This window comes from Mixophyes fleayi, chromosome 3 (assembly GCF_038048845.1).
Source record: "Mixophyes fleayi isolate aMixFle1 chromosome 3, aMixFle1.hap1, whole genome shotgun sequence".
Classification (NCBI taxonomy): domain Eukaryota; kingdom Metazoa; phylum Chordata; class Amphibia; order Anura; family Limnodynastidae; genus Mixophyes; species Mixophyes fleayi.
The window spans coordinates 294,289,073-294,315,524 of record NC_134404.1 but is presented as its reverse complement, the minus strand read 5'-3'; positions in this window follow the sequence as shown (position 1 = coordinate 294,315,524).

The window sequence follows — 26,452 nt, the reverse complement described above, 5'->3', positions numbered from 1 at the left end:
AGTTGAGAAGTTATGACATGTGAAGCTCCTGTACATGGTGAATGGTCAGTGGTGACATGGACGCTTCCATGTCAAAGACCACTCTGCAATCTCAGCTCTTACTGTTCAGCAGATTACAGGTATACTTTTATTTAACTTTTTTATTGATTTACAAAATTTGTATTGATTTAATCTTTCTTGGAATTGGTATCTTGTGTTTCTCTACAAAAGAGAATGATAGGTGACAAGGATATAATTCATTGTTTTGATATTCAGGAAGGAAATCAATTTTCAATGCAATAAATTAATAATCTGCAACATTTTCTGTGTATTGGAAACAGGACCCTAATATTTTATTAGCTCCTTGGGAAGCTGTAGTTATGGTCACAGAACTTCAATGTAACAGTTGATATCCTGAGAAAGAGAGAAAGAGGCAGACTGTTACACTACCAGTAACATACACAGTGTATATATGTATATATAGAGTGTATGTATATACATATATATATATATATATATATATATATATATATATATATATATATATTTATTATTTTTTATATTTTATTTTATTTTTATTTAATGCAGATGTATGTGACTGTGTGCAATACTAGAAACTGCTGCATTGCAGTTTATTGTGTTCTGAATAGACCATGTCCTTTGTGTTTCTATGGGTAAGGAGCTTGGTAAGTGGGTAGTGTTGCAATTGCAGTAGATGAGAGTGCACAGGAGTCCCACATCACATGCCCCCCAGATTACAAGTTAATAGCTGTTGTCAATTCAGACTCAGGATTAGAAAAGTTGGGCCTTTGGGGTCCCCCTCCTTCTCTACCCCTATGTGTGGCTGCCTCCTATCGGTGTAAGAAACCACTGATGTTGGTTGTAAATATTGATATATGTAGTGTGTTCTGACATTGGAACATATATGATATAATTGATATAATATAAAATATATTGTATTTGATATATCTATTATACCCAATATTCATGTGTATTTTATTGGTATTATCTAGGAATCACATAGTTTTTTTCCAAGTGCAAACAAGAGCAATGTTTCTATCTGGACCCTAGGTGTTGATAGACAGAATTTTTGGGAAAGAGGGTATTATACATGTGTAGTTAATTTGAAAAAATGTTCGATGTGCAAATGTGAGCACTGCAAAGAAACAGAGTGTGCCCACAAAGAAATAAATGAAAAAAAAGGGCTATACAAGTCGTAATGGTGATCATACTACAGCACGCCCAGTGTGTTGCAGTAAAGTAGTGTGTTCAGCCATGCAAAATAGTTTGTGTAGCTTTGATAAACAGGGCTAAGGTTGGTGTTAGTATGTCAATGAACATGTACATAATATCTTATGACATTAACATATAAACATCATGAATTGTGACTATACTGTCAGATAACCCAGCACACAGATTGTCCTAAGCTTTAAGCGAGAAAAGGCTCTGACGTACGCTATTCAGGAGCAGGGAGTCTGCAGATATACAATGGATGCCCCACACTGTTTGTGTGGTAGGATTCATACATCCTGAACATTTTTGTCATTGTCTTTGCCACAACAGGTTTTAAAACCATTTGTACAGTGAGACAATTATACCATTTTTGCTTTATTATTTTCTTTTCTTTAGCACTTGTCAGTACACCAGAAGAAGAACTAAGATGGTTTAACAAAGTATGGTGTTCTCTTCACATGACTTTAGTAATTTATTCTGACAGTCAAAATGTACCAGGACTTCACCCTGTCTCAATCTGACCCTATTAATCTGAAAGGAACAGAATAACAAAATGAAAATGTGAAATCTAGCAAAAATGATACACAGCTTTTATCTCTTAGTTTACTGATTTTGTTAATAATAAACTGAAGGTCAAAGAAGCAGTTTTTGGAAATGTTACTTCGAGGAAGAACACAAGAAGGCAGCGCATTAGACGTACACAGGCATGAGATTAGACATAACTTTGCATGGATTGGGCACAGATTTGGCATGCAATCTCATCGCAGAGGACACAAAGCAACAAATGTATGTACAGCAAAAAAGAAAACGTAAGTAGGACAACCAGACACAAATCCTGCACTGCGATGACCTAGGTTATACTATGTTGCAGTTACTTTGCTCATAAATAGTAAATACAAAATAGTAAAAAAAAACCACAATAATAATACTAATAGTAATGCGCTCTAAAAGCAAGTTATTTGAGTAGACTACTATGCTACTATTCCAGATAAAATGAGCCTGTCATCAATGATAGTTTTTTGTCTTTAAAACATGATGTAATAGTCATAGACGTGTGCACAGGGTGTGCCACCCTAATGCAGCAGTGGCCAAGCTGCACTTGGCTGCTGGCAGCAGATCGACACAACAGGGACCCGAATTGGCTGCTCAGGAGCAGTCACCCTTCATGTCACGTGACCTTTGCACAATGCAGGGAGGTCACAGTGCAACCATCCAATTCAAGGAGGAGGAGAGAGTGTAACTCCTTCCTCTGCATGGGCTCCAGCAGTAAAAGAAAGTGGGGAGGTGTCAGAGGTGTGTAAGAGGCAACTAGTGAAATCTTATGGGCATGGGGAGAAGTCTTCAGGATGCATCTGGTGAGGTCTGCTGAGCATGTGAAGAGATATGATGGCATACAGGGAAGCTTATTGGGATGTAAGGGGCATGTGGAGAGGTCTGATGGGCATGTGAGAGGTCTGAAGGCATGTAAGGGGCATGGGGGTGGTCTGATGGCATGTGGGGAGGTCTGATGGGCATGTGAGGGGCATGTGGGGAGGTCTGATGGGCATTTAAGGGGCATGTGGGTGGCATGTGGCGAGGTCTAATGGGCATGTAAGGGGCATGTGGGTGGTCTGATGGCATGTGAGGAGGTCTGATGGGTATGTAAGGGGCATGTGGGTGGTCTGATGGCATGTGAGGAGGTCTGATGGGCATGTAAGGGGCATGTTAAGAAGTCTGCAGGACATGTTGGCCATTTATGATTTATGATACAAACATAACCAATTCTACAAGTAATGTACATTATATAGGGTTATCTTTTTATATAAAGAGATTGAGATGAAATTGGCCGTTTAGAGTACTTTTATACATATATCCAATGCTTTGACATTTTATATCTAAAGGTCTTAATTAATGGGAACGAAACTTATATTTTCTCAGACCTAATTTAAATTTAGGCAATCCAAGCTCAATGCTGTAAAGACAGTACAAATATATAGAGGCCTACATTTTTAGTTGACTCCAGAGACTATGATCTCTCTGCGTAACCTAATGTAAATGCAGATGCATTGACTGCTTGCCTCACATAATCTGTTACACACAATCAAATGGAGGTGTACTGTGTGTGCATAAATGTGAGAGTATGTTGCTTTCATTGTCCCTGTTTGTAACAATTATGTTCATTTATAAACTACAAAAAGGAGACCTTTGCTCAAATGTGTCACTTTGTCCTCCAATCGAATCACAAGATGCAGGCCCACTGTCCAGTCCTTGGATTTGCAGCTGGAATAGGAATCCGTGTCTAGCTTAGCAGGTGTTTCAGGATACATCTGAAAATGCACATGGTGGAAAGCATGAGACATCACTTCAACACATCACCTACTGTCACTTTATGATCACAGTCTTCATTAATTTAAACATTTGCACTTTTCTCCTAAAATACACCTTAAATAAGTTTAATTTATGGCTGAAATGAATCATAAGAGTGAGTGGATATTGGGTTGGTCTTTATTACATTGTTTGTTTGTTACATTGGTCAACGTGTGCCTAGATATGAAAGAAGAGATCAACTGGAATGTACGAAATGTATCCCAATAAAAGTATAGGCGGAGGAAATATATAGAATAGGAGAAAAAAACGCTATGGGCTAGATTTACTAAGCTGCGGGTTTGAAAAAGTGGGGATGTTGCCTATAGCAACCAATCAGATTCAAGCTGTCATTTTGTAGAAGGTACTAAATAAATGAAAGCTAGAATCTGATTGGTTGCTATAGGCAACATCCCCACTTTTTCAAACCCGCAGATTAGTAAATCTTGCCCTATGTGTCCTGCCTCAAGGAACGCCCTCCCAACGTGTACCCTCTTACCCCTTTATCTCATGTAAGTAATCTCATCCTGCAAAATTACATTTTGCTTTTACCTGTTGGTACAAAAGTAGACACTCTCGTGCCCCTCATCCATACTCAGAATAAAACACTGCCTACCTGCCCAAATTATCTTTTTTTAAACACTTTATTTGTAACATTTTTGTCTCACATGTTATAGAGATTTAACATAATTCAATAAAGACTTAGATAAAGAACATCTTGAAATATAAACAGGAATAAAAAGAACAATCCTAAATGAGGTAATAACATAATATAAATAGGTAGACAAAATACAATAATTGAAAGTTATGAGGAATTTGTGAGAGAGGTATTTAAAGGGGGAGGTAACCCACCCAACTTCTCTCATCAAATGGTGCAAGTGTTGAAAATGTAAGTAAAAACACCCCACACGTTTAATGGCAAACTTTCAGGAGCCATTTTACTTTTTGATCATGTGACTGTTTTTGCCTTCCTGCTGCAGCATAGGTAAAATGGTGTCAGCATCATCTCTGGAACTCAAACCACATGCTGAGGAAATGAAGGTGTTTCTTGCACAATGAAGCCCATAATTGCTTGCTAGAGTTATTTAGGCATCATTAGGTAGATTCTGAAAGTGAGTCTAAAAATAAAAAAGCTCTTATGACATTAGATAGCTTGAATGAGAATAAGTTATATCTATTTCTGAAAGGTACTAAAGCCTCAATTGACTGATGCATTGGCTGAGTAAATTATTTCCTATCATCTCAGTTAATTGAATTGTGTCCATTGATTTTAGATGTTCTCCATTTTAGACAAGATTGCAAAGTTTAAATCACCTACAATTGTTCCATGTCTCTGTGTAATAAGCAACGTGGTTCATTCTAAACATTGTAGCGTTGAATCAAAAGAAGAGTCAAAACATTATTTCTATTTACCCATCAATAATAGTCATTGCAATAATTATCATTTACCTAAATAAGATTATCACAAATTTCATTTGAAAATAAATCCCTACAAAATGTGCTCTTTACTAAAATTATGTGTGTAATTTATCACAACATCAGCTTGTTTATATAGGGAAAAATAGCATAACCTAATGTACCTTTCCAATATAGTGGAAATGTTGAATAACATGAGGGAGACAGGCACTTATTTCACTCATAGACCAGAATGAACAGAAAATGCATCTGGGCTTTTTGTAGATAGGTATGAGCAATACAATGGTGTCCACTAGGGGGCACCCAAGATGCACAAAAATTTAAAATTGTTATATTTTTATCTTCATGACCTTCCGCTTTATGCCCTTTTTTGTCTGAGAAGGAAAACAATCATTATTTGTAAAATACACAAATTATTATTAATTATAAATATCACTGTTTGATATTTTTGAAAAGCGGTAAGGGAGTCTGTTGTGTCTCTGCTATATCACTCTCGAAGATCAGGCAAGATCAGAGAGAATGGCCTACTCTTCAGGGAGTCTGGGAGAACTCCCCAAAATTCGGGAGTGTTCTGGACATTCCCAGGAGAATAGGCAAGTGTGCCATACATGTGTTGTGTTGTATTTTACTGTAATGTATTGCTCTGTAATTCCACTCATTATGATTATTCATAATGATTATTCATTATTATCCTTACTAATGCCTCAATATTGAAGACATCTCAATGATAGAATAGGGTGGTTTGCTTTCTACTAACTTGTCAGACTGACACACTGTAAGACCTGTTAGTGTTTCCTTGTTTTCTTCTTGTTAGGATCTGCCTCCAGCTGCCTTTCCTCTGTAGCACCTGTCTGCTAGGTCTTTGTTTGTACCAAACTTGCAGTATCCCTGGCATACCAGAAGTGTTGTGGTTGTACCAATGTTATTTTTCCCTCACTAGCAGGAGTTAACCTTCTTCCCTTGTTAATTACCACACTTGTCTCACTGACTTTTTATGCCTGCTCCTCAATGCACCTTGCTGGTCATTGATTGTTCCCTTGGACTTCCTGCATGCTACATTCTGTTCTGTGAATCCTATGTCCTGGCTATTATTGCTCAACTAAGTTCACCTGTAGCTACTGTTTATATTCACTGTTGTTTACCTGTTATTCAGCCACACTTGGATATTTCTTTGTTATGCTCAGTTTTACCTGCTCTGTACCTTCCCTACATCATCTGGATTGAGTTTTGCTTCAATAAAACAGTTTATGATTTCATCGTAATTCTGGCTCCATAGCTCTCATTACAAGACTATGTTGTAATTTCTGCCTAGCATTACAAACAGGGCCGTCTTAACAGCATTATACAACCACTCACCCACTTATGAACAATTAGTACATGTACATTGTTTTCGTTAAGGTCAAGATATATTCACAACAGCAAGATTGCATGTACAGATAACAGTTGATACTGAGGTGATTAGTCCACCTAAACATTTTAAGAAAGAGAATTTGAAGGTTCTGAATAAGTCTCCTGGAATAATATACTGAAAAGTTGGCAAGCCTATAGGGACCCTATGCTTGTGGGCCCCCCCCCCCCAGGCTACTACCCAGCATGCCCATGCGTTAAGAAGGCTCTTATTACAAATGGACATAAAACTTGCAATAAGTAGAAGAAATCGATACTATTCCAATAATTTCAACTGATTCCCTTGCTCCATCTTGGCACAAATAATGCCAAGATATCCTAAGATGTAGATACCATGGTTATGGTAGGGCTGATACTAAAGATCATGTGCTACAGTGTGGATCTACTGTGAGCTCCAAATGTATCTAGATCCTATAACAGCTATACACTCTGTTACTGCAGCCCCAGTAGATATGTATTATATACTTCATATATTTTTACATTAAACCACATCGTTTGTCTTTAGAGGGAAGCTATAGGAAAAGGCAAGTTACTGATCGAAGAACAAACTTTTGTAATATTCAAAACTGTGTTCTGTATCTTATTATGTTCATCTGTTTATACTGAAAGTTCTGTTGGCATCACGGACTGTGTGGTATCCTGCCTGCCTACCATGTACTGTGGGTAGCCCTTGGTGGAAGCCCTTTTATAAGCATTCAGATTAGTCACCATTCATCTTGCTTATTGTTCCTTAAATAATGACAGCGACTGTGCCACCCTAATAATAGCAATTAAAGACCAAATATAATTTGAAAAATAAAAGATTTTAAACAAGATTTTGAGTCTAAATTTGAGATAAAGAAATACTGATTTAGAGAGATAGATTGATAAAGAATTGATTGTGATAATAAGAGAAAAATCCAAAGATAAATAGAAAGTGTTCCCTCAATGCTATTTACCCTATAAGTAACTAATAGATACAATATTGCATTGTTAATGAGTGATGTGTAATGAAAGTTGCACTGAGCACGTAAATGGTTCATGAATCACACTGTCAATGTGTCTTGAGCACAGAACAAGCCATCTATGTCCCAGTGCTAGTCAATAGAGCCCCAGACTGAAGACTGACAGATTAGGTCCTCTTATCGGCAAGAATCAGCTCATGCTGCAGCCTGAACTGAAGGTCAGTAATGTACGATTCACCAGAGGTAAGCAGGTGTCTAAAGGGTATGGATTTTCTGCTATGCCGTGCTATTTTTCATTGTTGGCCCACACATGGGCAATTTCAAAAGCATTAAACCATATTAGAGAAAATGTTCTTTTAACAAAACATTGCTCAGTGGTTTCCTGTTTTTTCATGATCCTTTCTTCCAGCCTCCTCTGTCTCATATAGTAGTCCTAGGAATTATCTCTCTCGGCTCATACACTTCAGTTTGGATCAGCACTGACAGAAACACCAGTGCTTCTCATACGTAGATTCTAGGTTAATGGGGTCTGATGGGGGGCACAGGACTAGATGAACATGAGGAATTAGTTTAATACTTAGGTATGTACTTTGAAGTCAGAACTGAGCCAAAGGAAGATTGTGGGAAAAATTTTGGAACATTATTGTTTTAGATTAATGGAGTGAGGATTGATGCACTGCACTACCTCTACTCTCTACTCCATTTGGAATGGAGGTTTGGATTTAATTTAAAGGAAGACTGGTGAGAAGGAAAAGAAGGGATTCAATCAGAGAGGTTGAGAGATTAGGAGAAAAAAACAATCTTGCTTACACTCCCTGTCCTATAATTCTATAATGGGGTTCATTGCAACCCCTACCTCCAAGAATTGCGCAGTTTGAACTGTAGGTCTTTATGACTTAGGAGGAGGTTAACATGGATTATGTGCAAAAACAGGGTAACTGATATTGTGTACTAGGGGAGTGGTTAAAATAGTTACCTAATTCAATTATATAATTGTCCATTTGTTTTGTTTTGTTTTCTTTTATAATTGGACTTTTTTGTTAACCTTAGCAGGAGAATTTATAACTAAGTGTTTATGAACCATAGCAGCCATCCAATCAGTGTTAGGGACACATTGTACTGAGCAGTTCAAGCTTCCCTAGGATGTAAGTTATTTCTATCAGTACCAGTAGGGGTGAGTTTCTCAGATGCTACAGAGGTCTCACCCATGTGCGCATGTGGTTCTGATAGTTAGGTGTATTGTAGTTGGGTTAATTGGTAAAACAATTTGAGTTGAGATCTTTAAAATAAAATTGTAATATTATTATAGCTATAGGTGAAATCATTTATGAAACACTAAATTGAGAGCACTATGGCTTCTATTAATAAATTGTTTACAGGTAGTAACATATATTTCTTTTCACAGGGTGAAAAGTCTGGCCTCACCATCATGAAGTGTGGGTGTGGAGGAACAGGGATGCACCTTATTCTGCATAAATTGTCCAAAGACAAGTGTGGCAATGGGAGTGGTTTGCCATGGGTCTCTCAGGGTGGAATTTATTATGGAGCTGACAGTCTGCAGGTAAAAGGCTGTAGACCAAGCTACAAAACAGGTGTATATGTTCAGATACGTACAGGTCTGAGACATATGTTACAAGCTGAAATGTAATTTTACTTACATGCTTTAAAAGTGTCTTGCACAACTACAGCAGAATGGCAGAGGGTGTCTGAATAGGAGTTACAGAGCACCTGAGGAGACTTCCTTTTAAAGGCAAAGTGGGGGTGTCTCCTGTCCATCAAGCCAAGGCTGTGGGAGGAGTCTCGACTATAAAGACCTGTACTGTGCAATTGTGCATTGCAACCGATGACAGTTAGTGGCCGGCTGGTAGTGAGGGAACTGCTGTATAGCCAGACGTAGGTTGCCTGGAGTTGTCCTGACGTGTGATGTATTATTGTGATGTAACAATAAAACACCATTTTTATTTACAACAAGAAGTTGTCCGTGTTGCTGATATCTGCAGGGTTCTCTGGCAACAAGTGGTGTCAGAAGGTGTCAGAAGTGCTACAAGGAGGCCGCTTTTGTTACACAATATTTTGTTTAGCTGAACTAGATATTTAATTGAGCTGGGAATGGCAGGTTGGAGGCTGCATATATATGAGAAAGCTCTGGATTTCATGTGGCATCAATTGCATTTAATCCACATAAAATGATCAGAAGGTTGCCCCTTGAAGGTGGAGCGAAGAGATCATCAGCAATCTTATCCTGCAAAGCATCTGTTTTGTAGCAATTTGCAGATAACTTTATTGACCTTCCGAGAGAGCTGAAGGAAATTGCTCTGTTTTAACTACTCCTTGACAGATAGCAAACTATCTGTATTTTCCTGAAGTGATAGGCATTTGCTAGAATTGCTTTTATAATTCTTGTTTATTGCTGTAAACTTTTTGGAATTTATTTTCAAGACCACAGTTTCATTTTCTTGATGCTTTGTAACATACTTGCCTACTCTCCTGTACTTTCAGGGAGGCTCCCGAATTTCAGTGGGTCCTTTTGGACTCCCGGAAGAGTAGGCATCCTCATGGATGCTTATGCGGGCAGAGCTTAATGATGCGATGGCGCCATTAACCCCTGCTAACCGCTACATAATGCCATGAATTTTGGCATTTCACAGCAGGGCCAAAATGATGCGATTCATCGAGCCCTGCCCCCACCCGCCCACCTCCTTCCCTGAGCTCCCGGAGGCAAACTTCAAAAGGTTGGGGCAATCATGCTTTGTAGTGATTGAAAATAACTTTTTCTATTTCTCCAATCGTTAATCTACCTAAGTAAATTCCTTTCAGTACATAGCATGTTAGGTTAAATGATTCTGGTTATATCTGAGCCACATATATACTATATATTATATATGATACACATATATATATATATATATATATATATATATATATATATATATATATATATATATATGTGGTCCATAATCTTTTCAAGACAATCTATTACCTATGTATGATATTAATAGGGAAACCATTTAATATTTCTTTATGACATATGGCAGTGTTTATTTTGCTCACATACCATAATTACTTTATTCACATCAGTTAATATTATATATTTTATTGTGAACATATGTTTGACTCTAGGCTTAGTTACCTGCACATACATTACACCATCTGAACACTAACATGACATTTGTATTTAAAACCACTAATAAATTCATCAATAATTGCACACTGATAAATAATAATCTGCCAATCTGTTAATTGTAGTTCAATTCTGAGAATTAGCCAAATCATTAAATCAATAGACTAGCTGTCACTTATTGACAGCGTAAAACAGTAATATGCGTGTGTGATCATTGAATAATAGATAGTGTTCTTTACCTGGAATGCTGTGTGTTAATAATGAGTGTGTATGATTGTATAGGGCATCTGCCTCCATGTAATAGGTTATGCGGTATATAAAGCCAGTTTGACATTTGCAGTGTATGTAGCTGGTAGATGTCTGATATAGCAGTGTTATAAGTGACAGCTCTCTGTAGAGGGACAGTGATGGCTTGAAAAGATTACAGGCATATTGATTCCCATAACCTGGGCGCTAATAGGCCTGTTCCTTCCCATTAGAGAGCACAGCAGACGATTTGCTCTATTACAGGGTGACTGGGAATATCGATCAATAAAACACACAGTTACTCAGAGATGATTGGGACTAAATAAACATAAGTATAACATGATTATAAGGTATTTCAAGTATCACATCCCGAAATGATCATCCTCTGTTACTCTATGATATAGGGAGAATGCTGACATTTTAACTTACCTACTATACAGATGGACAAAGGGACTTGCCGATCAAACTATAGAAAGGGTAATATCTTGTGCTAGTCTCCTGGAATAACTAGGACTACAATTCAGAATGAAACACCAATATTATGTGTCCTATAGAAAAATCTTACATCTATTGTCTGAGTAAGACTTTTAAAACCATGGCTATTGTATTGAACATATCTCTAAAATAATAATAATTACACACATATATATATATATATATATATATATATATATATATATATATATTATATATAATTATATATATATATATATATATATATATATATATATATATATATATGTATTTATATTATATGATTTATTTTCATTTTTTTATTCGTGAACATTTGCCGTTGATACTTTTTATTGTTGCTATTTTTTTTATCTGATTAGTTATATAGTTATACTACAACAAAGTGGAACTGTGTTATTCTATTCTGAGATTCTTAATAAAATGCTGCCTCTAAATGTCATTTGTGGCCTTGATTGAAAAAAGAACAGTCCTTTTGATTCCTAATATCACATCAAAAGCTCCTCTAGAATGGTGTTTTCGTCTGAGTGGGACATTTGCCTTGCAGAACAAAACTGTCGCTTATGAAAATTGATTGCATCAGACCACCAAAGATTACTCCAAATAACTGGTTGAAGGCTTCAGTGCTGCTTGATTCGAATCACTTTAAAAGGCCAGTAGCATTTTCTGCTTTGGTGATTCCCAATTTTGCATGAAGCACATGATAAATAATCAGCTCAGCTGGCATTGTATTGTTGCAAAGTTCCCAACTATTACTGCACCGGTCTTGTCACCAGAATTCTCTCTGTGTGTACCCATGTGGAAGGATCTCTGAGCGCTGGGAGAAATGTGCTCAGCCTCCTCATTTAAAGCTTAAATATTGTCTTATATTTATTGCATATAAGATGAAGTTGTCTGGATGTAAGTGCTTATTTTAGGGGAAATGGGTGGGGGGAGAGAGAGGATGAGGATGAGGAAGGGTCAGTGTATTGGAGAGTCATGCAAGTACACTAGTAACTCAGCTAAAAAAAAAAGAAAAATTATATATATATATATTTATATATATATATATATATATATTTATATATATATATATATATATATATATATATATATATATATTATCCACTTTGTGCATTGAAATTATTTGTATTCATTAAACCAACTGTATATTGCGGTATGTGCATGACATGTAGACTGTGCAGACATGATGTAGAGAAAGAAACAAACTACATTCTGCAAAGGAACTGTGTATTTATTTTGTAATACATTATATTGTGATATTAGCATTAGGCTTTTATTGCATAATATCATCTGTTCACACCAATATGGTATAGCCTACATGACTGAGTTCTTTACACATATATCACATAAAACATTATGAGTATTGTAATAGACCAAAAATGTTTAAATATAATAAATTTATTTTTTAATATATTATATCTTTTAAATGTCATTTCAAAGTCAAATTCTGTAACACAAATTCAAATAAGACAAATAACCACAAATTGAAAAATATTTTTTTTATACCCTTAACACATTTTTTTTTTTTCTTTTTTTCGTTTGGGTCAGAAATAGGAGATTTGTAAAGGAACTAGATGAAAATAGAGCTATTATCCCATTATCAGGAATGGTTTCTCTTGTATAGGCTGCAGTCACATAACAAATCCCCCTCTTGATTCTCAGTGGTATATAACAGAAAATGCACATTTAAAGAAAACACCTGAGAAGTGCACCCAAAAGTCATCATCTCATCCAACTCCCCCCCATCCAGCCCATGTCAGGAATTCATTTAAAACAAAACGACAGGTAGAACCCAAGAGCTAGTCGTTAGCCCCCAGAAGACCATCGCCTCCCTCTAATGGTAAGCAGCCTGTGCACAGACTTGTACAGGATAATTGTTGAAGGAAATGGGAGAGAAGATGAGAGACCAAATCAGAGAGAAACAATCTGAAATGCTCTTCTGTCTCAAATGACTGGTAGGATAGTCACCAGAAGACTGCAGCTGCTGATGGACAGATCCTTATTTGTAAGTATTTAATGTTCCTTAGGAAGCACTTCTAAAAGAAATTGGTATGTAATGACGGCTCTCACTGGAAGACAGTCCGATTATAAAATGCACTAACTTATCTGGTATTCCAATTGAAAAGTAAATGGATGCAAGTAAGGTGAGAGTTCACTACCAATTCAAATATTTTGCTTTAACAGGCTGTAGCACTCCTGCTTTAATTCAAGCAGAAACACAAGTATGAATAATCAAACTGGATGATGCTCATCGCAAACCTTTGTGCCTTGCACCATTTCAAATGGTCATTGAAGCTTAATGGCAAAAAAATGTACATTATCTCTTTAATTTGTATTCTGTGCCATCCTCCTGAGTGATGTGATTGTGATTTTCTGAAGCCCCGCTGTATTATTTGGATGCAAATGCCACGTTGTGTGTGTGTGTGTGTGTGTGTGTCTGTCTGTGTTTGCGACCGTGTGTGTTCTTTGTCACCAATGCTAATTAGAGTCAACAGTAGCTTTGCAACAGTAACACGAATCCTCAAGAATCACGAGTACTGGATTAATGACTGTCAATCACAAGACATCATTACACTCTTGATGTCTTTTATAGTATGTCAGTCTCCTTTTTTTCCCACCTCTCTGCTCTGCCTCCTAGCCTCCCTTTTTCGGAAATACAGACACACACATACAAAAACACGCAAAGATTTAAAAAAAAACAAAAAAAATAAAACAGAATCTCTGAAACGCAACTTTCTTAAAATGATAATTTACTCAGTGGTCCGTGAGACTATACAGTACTACCATAACCATACTTAAACGTATACACATAAACACATACAACACAAACAAATATACATACACAGCCACAACAATGAAGACATTTTAGATTTAACAGCAGAAATCCACTTTCAGCAGCAAGATAATCATATAGGGATGAATTGTTTATTAAGGCACATGAGGTTGCAAGCCAAACGCAACAACTATAAGGCCCCAAGGGTGTTTATTGCATGTAATATATGCACAAGCTAATTTATTATACAGTGACTAATTTCCATTTCTTGTGCTTGGAGTTGCCTTGCTAATTACAGGGATGTTTTCTTAAGTTTGGTAATTATGTTTTTTGCTTTATACAGGCAACAGAGAAAATGAGTGAGGGTGAATTTGCCGAGCGCACGGAGGCAGATGCACCCAAGTGAGAAGAAATCTGTGTTAGACCCTAACAGGGACATCATACCTAATCAGAAGCTCCCAGATCTTTGATCAGTCCAACAGGCTGCAATAGGATGCATTTGGAGAAATATTTGATATAACTCCACATAATTAGATTGGCTGGCTTAATTAGAGGATGGAGAGTGAGAAAAAAAATTAAGTTTGTCTCTAAATAGGAGCTGTGCCTTTTGCATTGAGCTCGGACGGTTTATCAGACTGATCCCAGGAGGTCCCCCAACAAAGCTCGCCTCCTGCCGAGTATACAAACTCTTCTGTTATTTTCACATCCAAATCAGGCTACCGAGGGTATATCAGATTCACTACATCATAGTACAACAGAGGCTAACGCCAAACAGCAGAAACAGCTCTTAAGAAAATGACAGCACTGTTATTCTGATGTTTTCTTTCTGTAAAACAAAATATGGCAGGTAAACAGGACTGGCAGTACCATTGGGCAAACTAAAGAGGTCACCTAGAATGCCAATATTTTGGGGGCACCTAAAACACTGAGGACCTCATGTAGATTTGGAGCAATTTACGCTTACAGCGTAATAGTAAATTGCTTCCAGTAATGTCTTACATACTAAACATATTTAAAGATACATGGAACTCGGAATAGTACGCAAATCGCACACATTTCATAAGATACAATTAGCGCGTATTCTACCTTACACTTTAGGATCAGTGGATGCAGCCAGAGCTGGATTAAGGATCTGGGTGGCCTGAGGCACTTTAGACAGGGGGGGCCTTATGATGTAACAGCTCTACCTTGACGAGCAGTACAGTGTGACGCGGGACATGCCTGCCAACTGTCCTTGTAGTCAGACCAAATCCTGACTAAGCGAGACAGTCACCCAAATTCTGGACAGTCCCACCATATTGAGAACAGTTGACAGACTGTCCTGCACTCTCCTACCTGTTCTTGTCACTTTAATCACCTGTGGCTGCTGGTGTCTTTAGCTCAGTAGCTTCTTGTCTGGATCCTGGAATGTTGGAAGCACTATTTTTTAAAAAAATGGGTACATGAAATTCAGAAAACTCCAACCAGCCCCGGCATTAAATTAATAGTATTCCCATTTAATAAATAAACCTATTGCCCTCCCTCTAAACAGACCCAGCAATAAATTAAATAGCATTTACATTTAATAAATGTAACTATTCCCCACAACCATCCCAGCATTAAATAATTCATATTCACAATTAATAAATAGCCCTCCTCCTCAAACTTAGCCCCACATTTAATTAATAGCCCAAACCACTCCAGCATTAAATTAAAAGGTTCAGTCACTCCCATCTTAATTTGATAGGCCCCACTATTAAATTAAACAACCCCAGCAATAAATTGAATTGCCCCACCATCACCCCACAAATAAAATAGCACCGATTAAATAATTTGCCCCATCTGCACACCACTATTAAATAGCCTACCCACTCACACATCATATTAACATACCCCCCCACACACACATTATACTAACATGCCCTGCCCACACACACATTATATTAACATACTCCCCCACCACATTCACACCCATTATACTAACATGCCCTGCCCACACACACATTATATTAACATACTCCCCCCACCACACTCACACTCATCATATTAACATGCCCTGCCCAAACACACATTATATTAACATACTCCCCCCTCACACACATTATATGAACATACTCCACCCTCACACACATTATATGAAGATACTCTCCCCTCATACACATTATATGAATATACTCCCCCCCCTCACACACACACACAATACATTAACATACCTCCCCCTCACACACTTTGTTCCACCCATGCGTGCTGTGTGGTCTTGCTGCTCTTTACACATGGGACAGCACCTGTCACATGGTGCGCGTCCCATGTGACACAGGTTCTCTTAGAGGCCACTCATAGTGGAAGGGAGAGAGAGGGGATGGACTGGAAGGATTTACGGCCAGTGATTGAAGGTGGCTGGTCCAGATGGAGTGGCCAGCCACCAAGTAATAGAGACTTGGGCCAGTCCCTGCACCTAGGACTGCCAAGAAGAATATAAAGCCCCGGTACAGCAACTTTTTGGGGCATCACCCTTCATAGAGGAGAATGTAAAGGGGGGTGTTCCCCAAAAAAGGCATGGTCACAGATTTGGGGGTGTGGTCAACATGGGAAATGGCTGTGTCGCTTTAAACATGGCATATTATGTATTAAAACGGTGTTGTTCTCACCTACCTGCTATTACAGCTTTCACAACCTGGTATTGGATTGTTGTATGTATCCTGGAATGTGGGACCTGTTTGGAAAATATATAGGTACATGAAATATTAAAAACCGAGCAATAAGTGAACACAATACATAACACAGATCACACAGTATATAATATATACATTATAATAAAACATTACATTTACCACACCACCCCCAGCCACATCACACCACCGCTAAGACATATCACGCCTCTGCTCAGCCACATCACGCCACCCCCCCAGCCACATCATGCCACATCACACCTAACACCAGCTACATCACAAACCCCCAGCCACATCACAACCTCTCCTAGCTACATCATAACCCCCTCAGCCACATTACAGACCCCCCGACACATCACAACCCCCTCAGACACATCACAACCGCCTCAGGCACATCACAGACCCCCCCTCCCCCGACTCATCACAACCACCCCAGCCACATCACAACCCTCTCAAGCACATCACAGACCCCCACCCCCCAGACACATCATGACACCCCCAGCCACATCACAACCCCCTCAGGCACATCACAGACCCTCCCACCGACACATCATGACACCGCCAGCCACATCACAACCCCCTCAGCCACATCACAACCCCCTCAGGCACATCACAGACCCCCCCTCCCCCGACTCATCACAACCACCCCAGCCACATCACAACCCTCTCAAGCACATCACAGACCCCCACCCCCCAGACACATCATGACACCCCCAGCCACATCACAACCCTCTCAGCCACATCACAGACCCCCCCTCCCCTGACTCATAACAACCACCCCAGCCACATCACAACCCTCTCAAGCACATCACAGACCCCCACCCCCCAGACACATCATGACACCCCCAGCCACATCACAACCCTCTCAAGCACATCACAGACCCCCACCCCCCAGACACATCATGACACCCCCAGCCACATCACAACCCTCTCAAGCACATCACAGACCCCCACCCCCCAGACACATCATGACACCCCCAGCCACATCACAACCCTCTCAAGCACCTCACAGACCCCCACCCCCCAGACACATCATGACACCCCCAGCCACATCACAACCCCCTCAGGCACATCACAGACCCTCCCACCGACATATCATGACACCCCCAGCCACATCACAACCCTCTCAGGCACATCACAGACCCCCACCCCCCAGACACATCATGACACCCCCAGCCACATCACAACCCCCTCAGGCACATCCAGGGCCGGACTGGGACTAAAAATCAGCCCTGGCATTTCAAGCATACAGGCCCATCTCTGTTGATGAGCATGAAAAAAACTGGGTGCCGCTAAGGGCGTGGCCACATTATGTAGGGGGCGTGGTCAAGATGGGGCATTGATACATACATTACATACATTATAATAAAACATTACATTTATCAGGCCCTCCCTATCATGCCACCCCTCCACCACAGAAGCACATTACAACACCCCCAGTCCACTGCACTTATCTATGCTTCTGATTCTGCTGACATCCATCAGGATGGGAACTTCCTGTAGAGTGAGCAGGGAAACTCTCAGTCTCACAAGATTAATAAATCTCATGAGACTTAGAGCTCCTCGGCTTGCTCTGCAGGCTGTGTCCTATCCAGGGACTGGGAGTAGCTATCCGCTCCCTCCTGCTAACCAGAGCTGGACTTAGTCTCAGGGGGTCCTAGGCACTTAAGACAGGGGGCTCCTATGATGTAATATGGTTATTAGATACATTTTCAACAAATACATAGGCAATACTGTGAGCACTATTAGGTGAACACAGTTCTGCCTTCACAAGCAGTACAATGTGAAGTAGGACATAGCTCCCAACTGTCCTTGCAATCAGACCAAATCCTGACTAAGCGGGACAGTCACCCACCAAATTCAGGACAGTTGGCAGACTGTCCTGGTCTCTCTTACCTGTCTTGTCATTGTCACCACTTGTGGCTGCTGGTGTCTTTAGATCAGTTGCTGCTTGTCTGGATCCTGGAATGTTGGGGGCCCTATTTGGAAAAAAAAAATGGGTACATGAAAGTTAGAAAACTCCAAACAGCACCAATGTTAACTCAATATAGCACCCACGTTATAAAATTAGGCCTCACGCCAGTCCCAACATTAAAATAATAGTATTCCCATTTAATAAATAAATCTATTTCCCTCCCTCCAAACAACCTCAGCAAGAAATTAAATAGCATTTATGTTTAATAAAAATGACCATTTCCCACAAACATCCCAGGCATTAAATAATTCATAATCACATTTCATAATTAGACCTCATTTTCCCCAAACAGCCCCACATTCACTTAATAGCACACATTATAGTCATAAACTGTCCCCCACACACATTATAGTCATATACTGTTCCCACACACATTGGCCATTTTTATTTTCCCCCTCCTACAGCCATTGCCCCCCCTTGCAGACATTTTCAATCACCCCCTCTTCCCCCTGCAGACATTTTCAATCACCCCCTCTTCCCCTGCAGACATTTTCAATCACCCCCTCTTCCACTGCAGACATTTTCAATCACCCCCTCTTCCCCTGCAGACATTTTCAGTCACCCCCTCTTCCCCCTGCAGACATTTTCACTCACCCCCCCTTCCCCCTGCAGACATTTTCACTCACCCCCCCTTCCCCCTGCAGACATTTTCACTCACACCCCCCTGCAGACATTTTCACTCACCCCCCCATCCCCCTGCAGACATTTATTGCCCCTCTCCCCCCCCTGCAGACATTTATTGCCCCTCTCCCCCCCCGCAGACATTTATTGCCCCCTCCCCCCCCTGCACACATATTCCTTTTGTCTCCCCCCTCCCTGCACACATATTCCGTTTGTCTCCCCCTCTCCACACATATTCCGTTTGTCTCCCCCCCCTCCCTGCACACATATTCCGTTTGTCTCCCCCCCCCTGCACACATATTCCGTTTGTCTCCCGCTGCTCCCTGCACACATATTCTTTACACTTACCTCAACACTGACAGCTGCCTCCACTGCAGCTCATCCTACGCGGGAGCCGGGCCGGCGCACAGAGCCGTCATGACGTCACACGTCATGACGGCTGCACACACAAAAAAAAAATATTTTTTTTTTTATTTAATCGGGGTATCACAGGGAGCCGGACCGGCCCATACTGCCATCGGCCCTTCTGGCATTTGCCAGAAGTGCCAGATGGCCAGTCCGGCCCTGGGCACATCACAGACCCCCACCCCCCAGACACATCATGACACCCCCAGCCACATCACAACCCCCTCAGGCACATCACAGACCCCCACCCCCCAGACACATCATGACACCCCCAGACACATCACAACCCCCTCAGGCACATCACAGACCCCCACCCCCCAGACACATCATGACACCCCCAGACACATCACAACCCCCTCAGGCACATCACAGACCCCCACCCCCCAGACACATCATGACACCCCAGCCACATCACAACCCCCTCAGGCACATCACAGACCCCCACCCGCCAGACACATCATGACACCCCCAGCCACATCACAACCCCCTCAGGCACATCACAGACCCCCACCCCCCAGACACATCATGACACCCCCAGCCACATCACAACCCCCTCAGGCACATCACAGACCCCCACCCCCCAGACACATCATGACACCCCCAGCCACATCACAACCCCCTCAGGCACATCACAGACCCTCCCACCGACATATCATGACACCCCCAGCCACATCACAACCCTCTCAGGCACATCATAGACCCCCACCCCCCAGACACATCATGACACCCCCAGCCACATCACAACCCCCTCAGGCACATCACAGACCCTCCCACCGACATATCATGACACCCCCAGCCACATCACAACCCCCTCAGGCACATCACAGACCCCCACCCCCCAGACACATCATGACACCCCCAGCCACATCACAACCCCCTCAGGCACATCACAGACCCTCCCACCGACATATCATGACACCCCCAGCCACATCACAACCCCCTCAGGCACATCACAGACCCCCACCCCCCAGACACATCATGACACCCCCAGACACATCACAACCCCCTCAGGCACATCACAGACCCTCCCACCGACACATCATGACACCCCCAGCCACATCACAACCCCCTCAGGCACATCACAGACCCTCCCACCGACACATCATGACACCCCCAGCCACATCACAACCCTCTCAGGCACATCACAGACCCCCACCCCCCAGACACATCATGACACCCCAGCCACATCACAACCCCCTCAGGCACATCACAGACCCTCCCACCGACACATCATGACACCCCCAGACACATCACAACCCCCTCAGGCACATCACAGACCCCCACCCCCCAGACACATCATGATACCCCCAGCCACATCACAACCCCCTCAGGCACATCACAGACCCTCCCACCGACACATCATGACACCCCCAGCCACATCACAACCCCCTCAGGCACATCACAGACCCCCACCCCCCAGACACATCATGACACCCCCAGACACATCACAACCCCCTCAGGCACATCACAAACCCCCACCCCCCAGACACATCATGACACCCCCAGACACATCACAACCCCCTCAGGCACATCACAGACCCTCCCACCGACACATCATGACACCCCCAGCCACATCACAACCCTCTCAGGCACATCACAGACCCCCACCCCCCAGACACATCATGACACCCCAGCCACATCACAACCCCCTCAGGCACATCACAGACCCCCACCCGCCAGACACATCATGACACCCCCAGCCACATCACAACCCCCTCAGGCACATCACAGACCCCCACCGACACATCATGACACCCCCAGCCACATCACAACCCCCTCAGGCACATCACAGACCCCCACACCCCCCAGACACATCATGACACCCCCAGCCACATCACAACCCCCTCAGGCACATCACAGACCCTCCCACCGACACATCATGACACCCCCAGCCACCTCTCAACCCTCCTAGACACATTACAGACCGCCCTCACCAGACACATCATAACATCTCTCCCAGACACATCACACACACAACCCCATCAGACCAGCATACATACCTAACATGTGCTGCTAGTACTGCCTGAGCAGGGAAGAACTAAATCTCATAAGATTACCAAATCTCACGAGATTTAGAGCTCTTTGGACAGTGTGTGATGTCACACACTGTCTGGGGACTGGGAGCTACTGTCAGCTGTCAGCTCACTCTTCCCCCCTCCCCCATTCGCAGGGGTGAGCGTGTCAAAAATAAAAAAAATAATTTAAAAATATCCAGCCCGACTGCCCCTGGCACCACTTAGAGAGGGGGGCCCAGGGCACAGTGCCCCTCCAATTAATCTGGTCCTGGCAGGGGCCATGTAAGGCTGAAAAATAAATAATTCAAATAACAACTTCCCCCAAACAGCATAATTGGGGGGATGAAAAAATTGTGGTGCCCCTTCGAATTTACTAGTACCAGCACTAGGCTTTGCTCAGGGCTTGTACTGCCACTAAGAGCTTATTTGTGATGTGAGCTCTAATTGAGCTAGTACTTCTATCATGTTTTTATATTTTGCCAAAGCCAGGGTCCATGGCTGTATAACAGATGAGGAGGATGCCATGGCTGCCAGACTGGATCTAGAGGGGGAATGAGGAATGTATTAGGATAATTTTTTTCAAATAAATGTATTTTTAATACTGTATGTGTTGCTTATTTACATTTTTCCTGGGTGCACAACAAATCCCAGCAGCCCTGGTGCCACCACATGCTGGCACTTGAGGTTCCCCAAGTGTCAGCATGCCGACTGCCATGGGTAAGCTGACACTTGCAGTGCTAACACAAAAAACTTAATAGCAGCATACACCATGCTAGAACTTGTAGTGCACCACGGACAAAATGTTTTTTTTCATTTATTTTTTAACAATTACACCACACCCATTCTACGAGGGGTGTGGGAAAACCCCTAGTGCAGGGCTGGCCAACCAGTCGGAGCCTGAGAGCCAAAAAATAATGATAGATATGGCAAAGAGTAGACTTTAATTTTTATATATATGTGCATACCCAGTATAAACATGCGCATACATAATGCACACACATACTTAGAAAATACAACATAATTTTAGAGGCCAAATCAAGCCTCATCACATGCCCCATAAAGGTCAATCAAGCCTCACTACATGCCCCATACAGGCCATTCAAACCTCACCACTTGTCCCATACAGGCCAATCAGCCTCACCACATGCCAATCAAACCTCCACACATTCCAACAGATATCCCCAAATGCCATAAGCTTCTCACATGTGTGAGGTCCCTATCGGAGATGTGCCTCACCGGGCGACTAACTCCTAATACCTCCGAATTTACCACGATCCGCGTGGATGACTGGATCCTACCTCGGTCCCTGATTGGGTTTTCGCCGGACGCCCGCAAGTAACACCTAAGAGGGAAAACACAGTTAAACCGAGTCTACCAAGTACGGGCTGTCCGAGACTTACGGCAAAGAACAAGGACACGGTCAGTCCAAGCTCACTTGCCGCCTCCTCACTTTGTTCTGGCCAAGACGCGGGGGACTACAGGCACTGAAGGCCAAGACTAGTCCGAGGACTAATCCCACCTCAAGTACCTCACACACCTGCCGGTGAGGGCCTAACCGAAAGGAGGAATCGAGCGTGATACTCACCGGGACACTCCCACTTCCAGTCCGGTTCTCCTGCACCTTCCCGACTCCTGCGGATGACAAGAACACACAGCCTTCCCTCTACGCTCTCAGTGAGACTAAAATGGCACCCACAAATGCTAAACTGACTACAACAGCGACCCGACCCTAACAACGTCCTAATGGTCAGCAACGCAACTAAGTCAAACCACTATGACTAACTAGGTGTGGTGCACTAACAGAACTGCTCACTTACACACTACGGGGAACACCAACCGGTGTTCACGGACTAAACCGGAGGGCGGTTCCTAACCCCCTCACCCAGGTCGTACCAAGAAGCTGCCTTCTTGCTATGGAGTCACACACAGGCCCTAAGGACCGGTTCTTTAAGCCCGGCTGAGGCTCAGTAGAACAGCACACTAACCCGCGGGCCGACGGCCGCACGGAACAGCCGATCGAACTGAACCGCCCGACTGCCTGTACTCGGGTATCTCACACGTGTCCCTACGTCCGGAACCACAGGTCCACCTGCACGGAACCGGCCTTGAGGACCCTTGATCAGAACCACGGCCGCCCCTGGAACTGCCTCAAGGTGTGCTGCACTGCCACCGACTCACTCAGCCACCCCCTCTGGGTACCAGTGTGACCCCGGGGACCTAAGGGACAGGGAAACTACGTGTGTTCTCCCCTGACGATGTGTATGCTGGTAACTACACTTGTCCCCACAACACGGGTTAGCACAGGAAACACAGGGAACAAGAGCCTACCTTTAATGGGGGCCTGGCGTCTTGCCCCTGGACACAGTTATGTAGCACACCCCAAAATACTGTAATGTAAACTATACTCGCCGCACAGACAGAATAAATACAGTATACAGTACTTTGCACGCTACTTACCAGAGCACACCGCTGTTAGCCAACCAGCAGGTTGCTACAGCACCACAGGAGCCTCCGCTCTACTGTACCTCCTAACTACGTGTGCTCACCTCACACAGGACCGCGCCTACACTCACGAGGCACTCACGCCTCTACCACACACCACCAGGGCCTTATGCCCTACACACCATGGGTCTCTGCCCAGCTACACACAGAGCCTTCTGCTCTGTTTCATGGGCCTCAGCCCCCTCTCTAACTCAGGGCTCTGAGCCCTCTCACTAGGGCCTTATGCCCTACTACCTAGGGGCACTAACCCCTGCCTGAGGCCTGTGGCCTCCCTAACTGACTGAGGGCCTTGTGCCCTTAATAGCCTATGGGCTGCTAGCCCCTAACCAGGCCCTCTGGCCTTCCTATGGCCTTTAACTACCTAAGGGCCTTTTGCCCTTGTACCTGGGGCTCTCACGCCCCCCGTCTAACTAATAGGGGCTTGTCCCCTTTATTATCAATACTATGGCCTACTGGCCCACTAACTTTATCAGGGCCTAGTGCCCAGGTCCCTGGGCCTTGTGCCCCTACTTCACGGTGCCACGGGCCTTGTGCCCGACTGTGCCCACGGGCCTAGTGCCCGAATTTAATTAATGTGCTGCGGGCGTGGGCCCGGGAGAGGAGTTGCCTAGCAAAGGCCTTACCTGGTGCTGTCTTCGGGGAGCTTCTCCTGGACTCCTTCCCCGTCTGCCGCTGCTTCCACGCTCTGCCGCCGGCTTCTTATCTTGATCCCGCCGGTCTTCAGGCAGCAGAGGCGCTCTTAGCCCTAACAAGGGCTCTCTGCCGCCACTGCTGGTCTCTGCTGTCTTCTCTTCTTGTCTTGATCCCGCAGCTCTCCGCGACACGTCCTCTTCCTGCTCTCTCCGCCGACGAACTGAACAAAATGGCGGCGCGCGCGCCGACTTAAATAGTCGGCGCCGCGCTAACGTCATCACGTAGCGTCGACGCGACGCCACGTGACGACATGGCGGGTCCGGATTGGTCCGCCGCCATTTCTCCTTTTGAAATGGCCGGGAGGTGAGCCCTGATTGGCTCGAGGGATGACGACGGTCCCGGCCAGGTAAGTCCTCCACACATGGAAGGAGGGAGAGCAGACCACACATTCTCCTCCTTCTTCCCTGATTGGATAGCAGTGATAACGTGACCTCCCTTTGTTATGCAGCAGAGGTCACATGACGCAGACATATGTCAGATGCGCTGAGGCTCCTGGCCGGCTGAGTGATTCTCTGTGGCTGTCAGCTGTGCTCCAGGTGCTGACAGCCAGAGAGTATCACAGAGCCGTCCAGGAGCATCAATTTCAAAGCCAAAGAGTTATACAGGGGGGGGGGGGGCAAATTTTATTTGTGGGCCCGGTCTCACTAGGTAATCCATCCCTGTGCTAGGTTAACCATCCTGGGTTTGGTTTGTCATTATGGCAGGGGAATGGGATGCTGCAGGTTTTCCTGCTATAGTATCACCAGCCCTGGCTGGCAAAGCCTAGTTCTGGCAGTAGTAACTTCAGAGGGACCCCAAGCGTATTGTTTCCCCCCCCAACCCCTATATTGCTAGTACCAGGCTAGGCTGGCAGCACTAGGGCTGGTTAAGCTGCTTTAGAGAGGCAAAAGGGGGCAATACCATTCCTTGGCTACTACACATGCACAGTTTGAAAAAATGCCTGGTGTGCTTACGAGTTGGACTTACATCTGACTCTGAATGAGGCCCTGAATGAGTGACATAAATGTTTCATTTAGGGGCTCATGTAAAATGGAATGTAAGCCCTATATGGATAGGGCCTGTTATGGTGAACACATTTTTTGCACTATGAAATGCTTTTCCTTAGTGTGCAGGAAAAAGGACTATGTTTCAGTCTGCAGGGCTGACGCTTCCATTAGGCAGCTTTAGGCAGCTGCCTAGGGCACTGGGACCTGGTGGGCCCTGCTGACTAGTTTTAAAAAATTAAGAATGTTTCTAATAGATTTTCTCCATTGTTTTGTCGCGCCCACCGGTTGTTTTAATAGGCTGGCAGTGTCTGTCACTGACAGACTGTCAGTGATGTGTTCGGTGCCGCCGCCCATGGTGTAAATAGAACTTAAGTTAGCATCTGCTCATGCACTGTCTGTCTATTGTCAGGGACAAAAAGTGTATAAATTTATTTGCAGGGCCAAACCAGCCCTCTCCCCTTCCAGTATGCTCCGCTCCACTCCACCTCTCCCCTCCACCCCTCCTCTCCCAGAAGAAGGTGAGAAGTGTTTTTGCAGCTGTTGCTGAATTAATGAAGAGTGAAGGCTTGAGAGACAATTTGAGCCCCCCTGCTTCTACTGCTGACTGCTGTGCTGACCATCCAGGAGGAGAAAAAAAGGTATACTATTATGTAATCATTAGAATGTTGTTG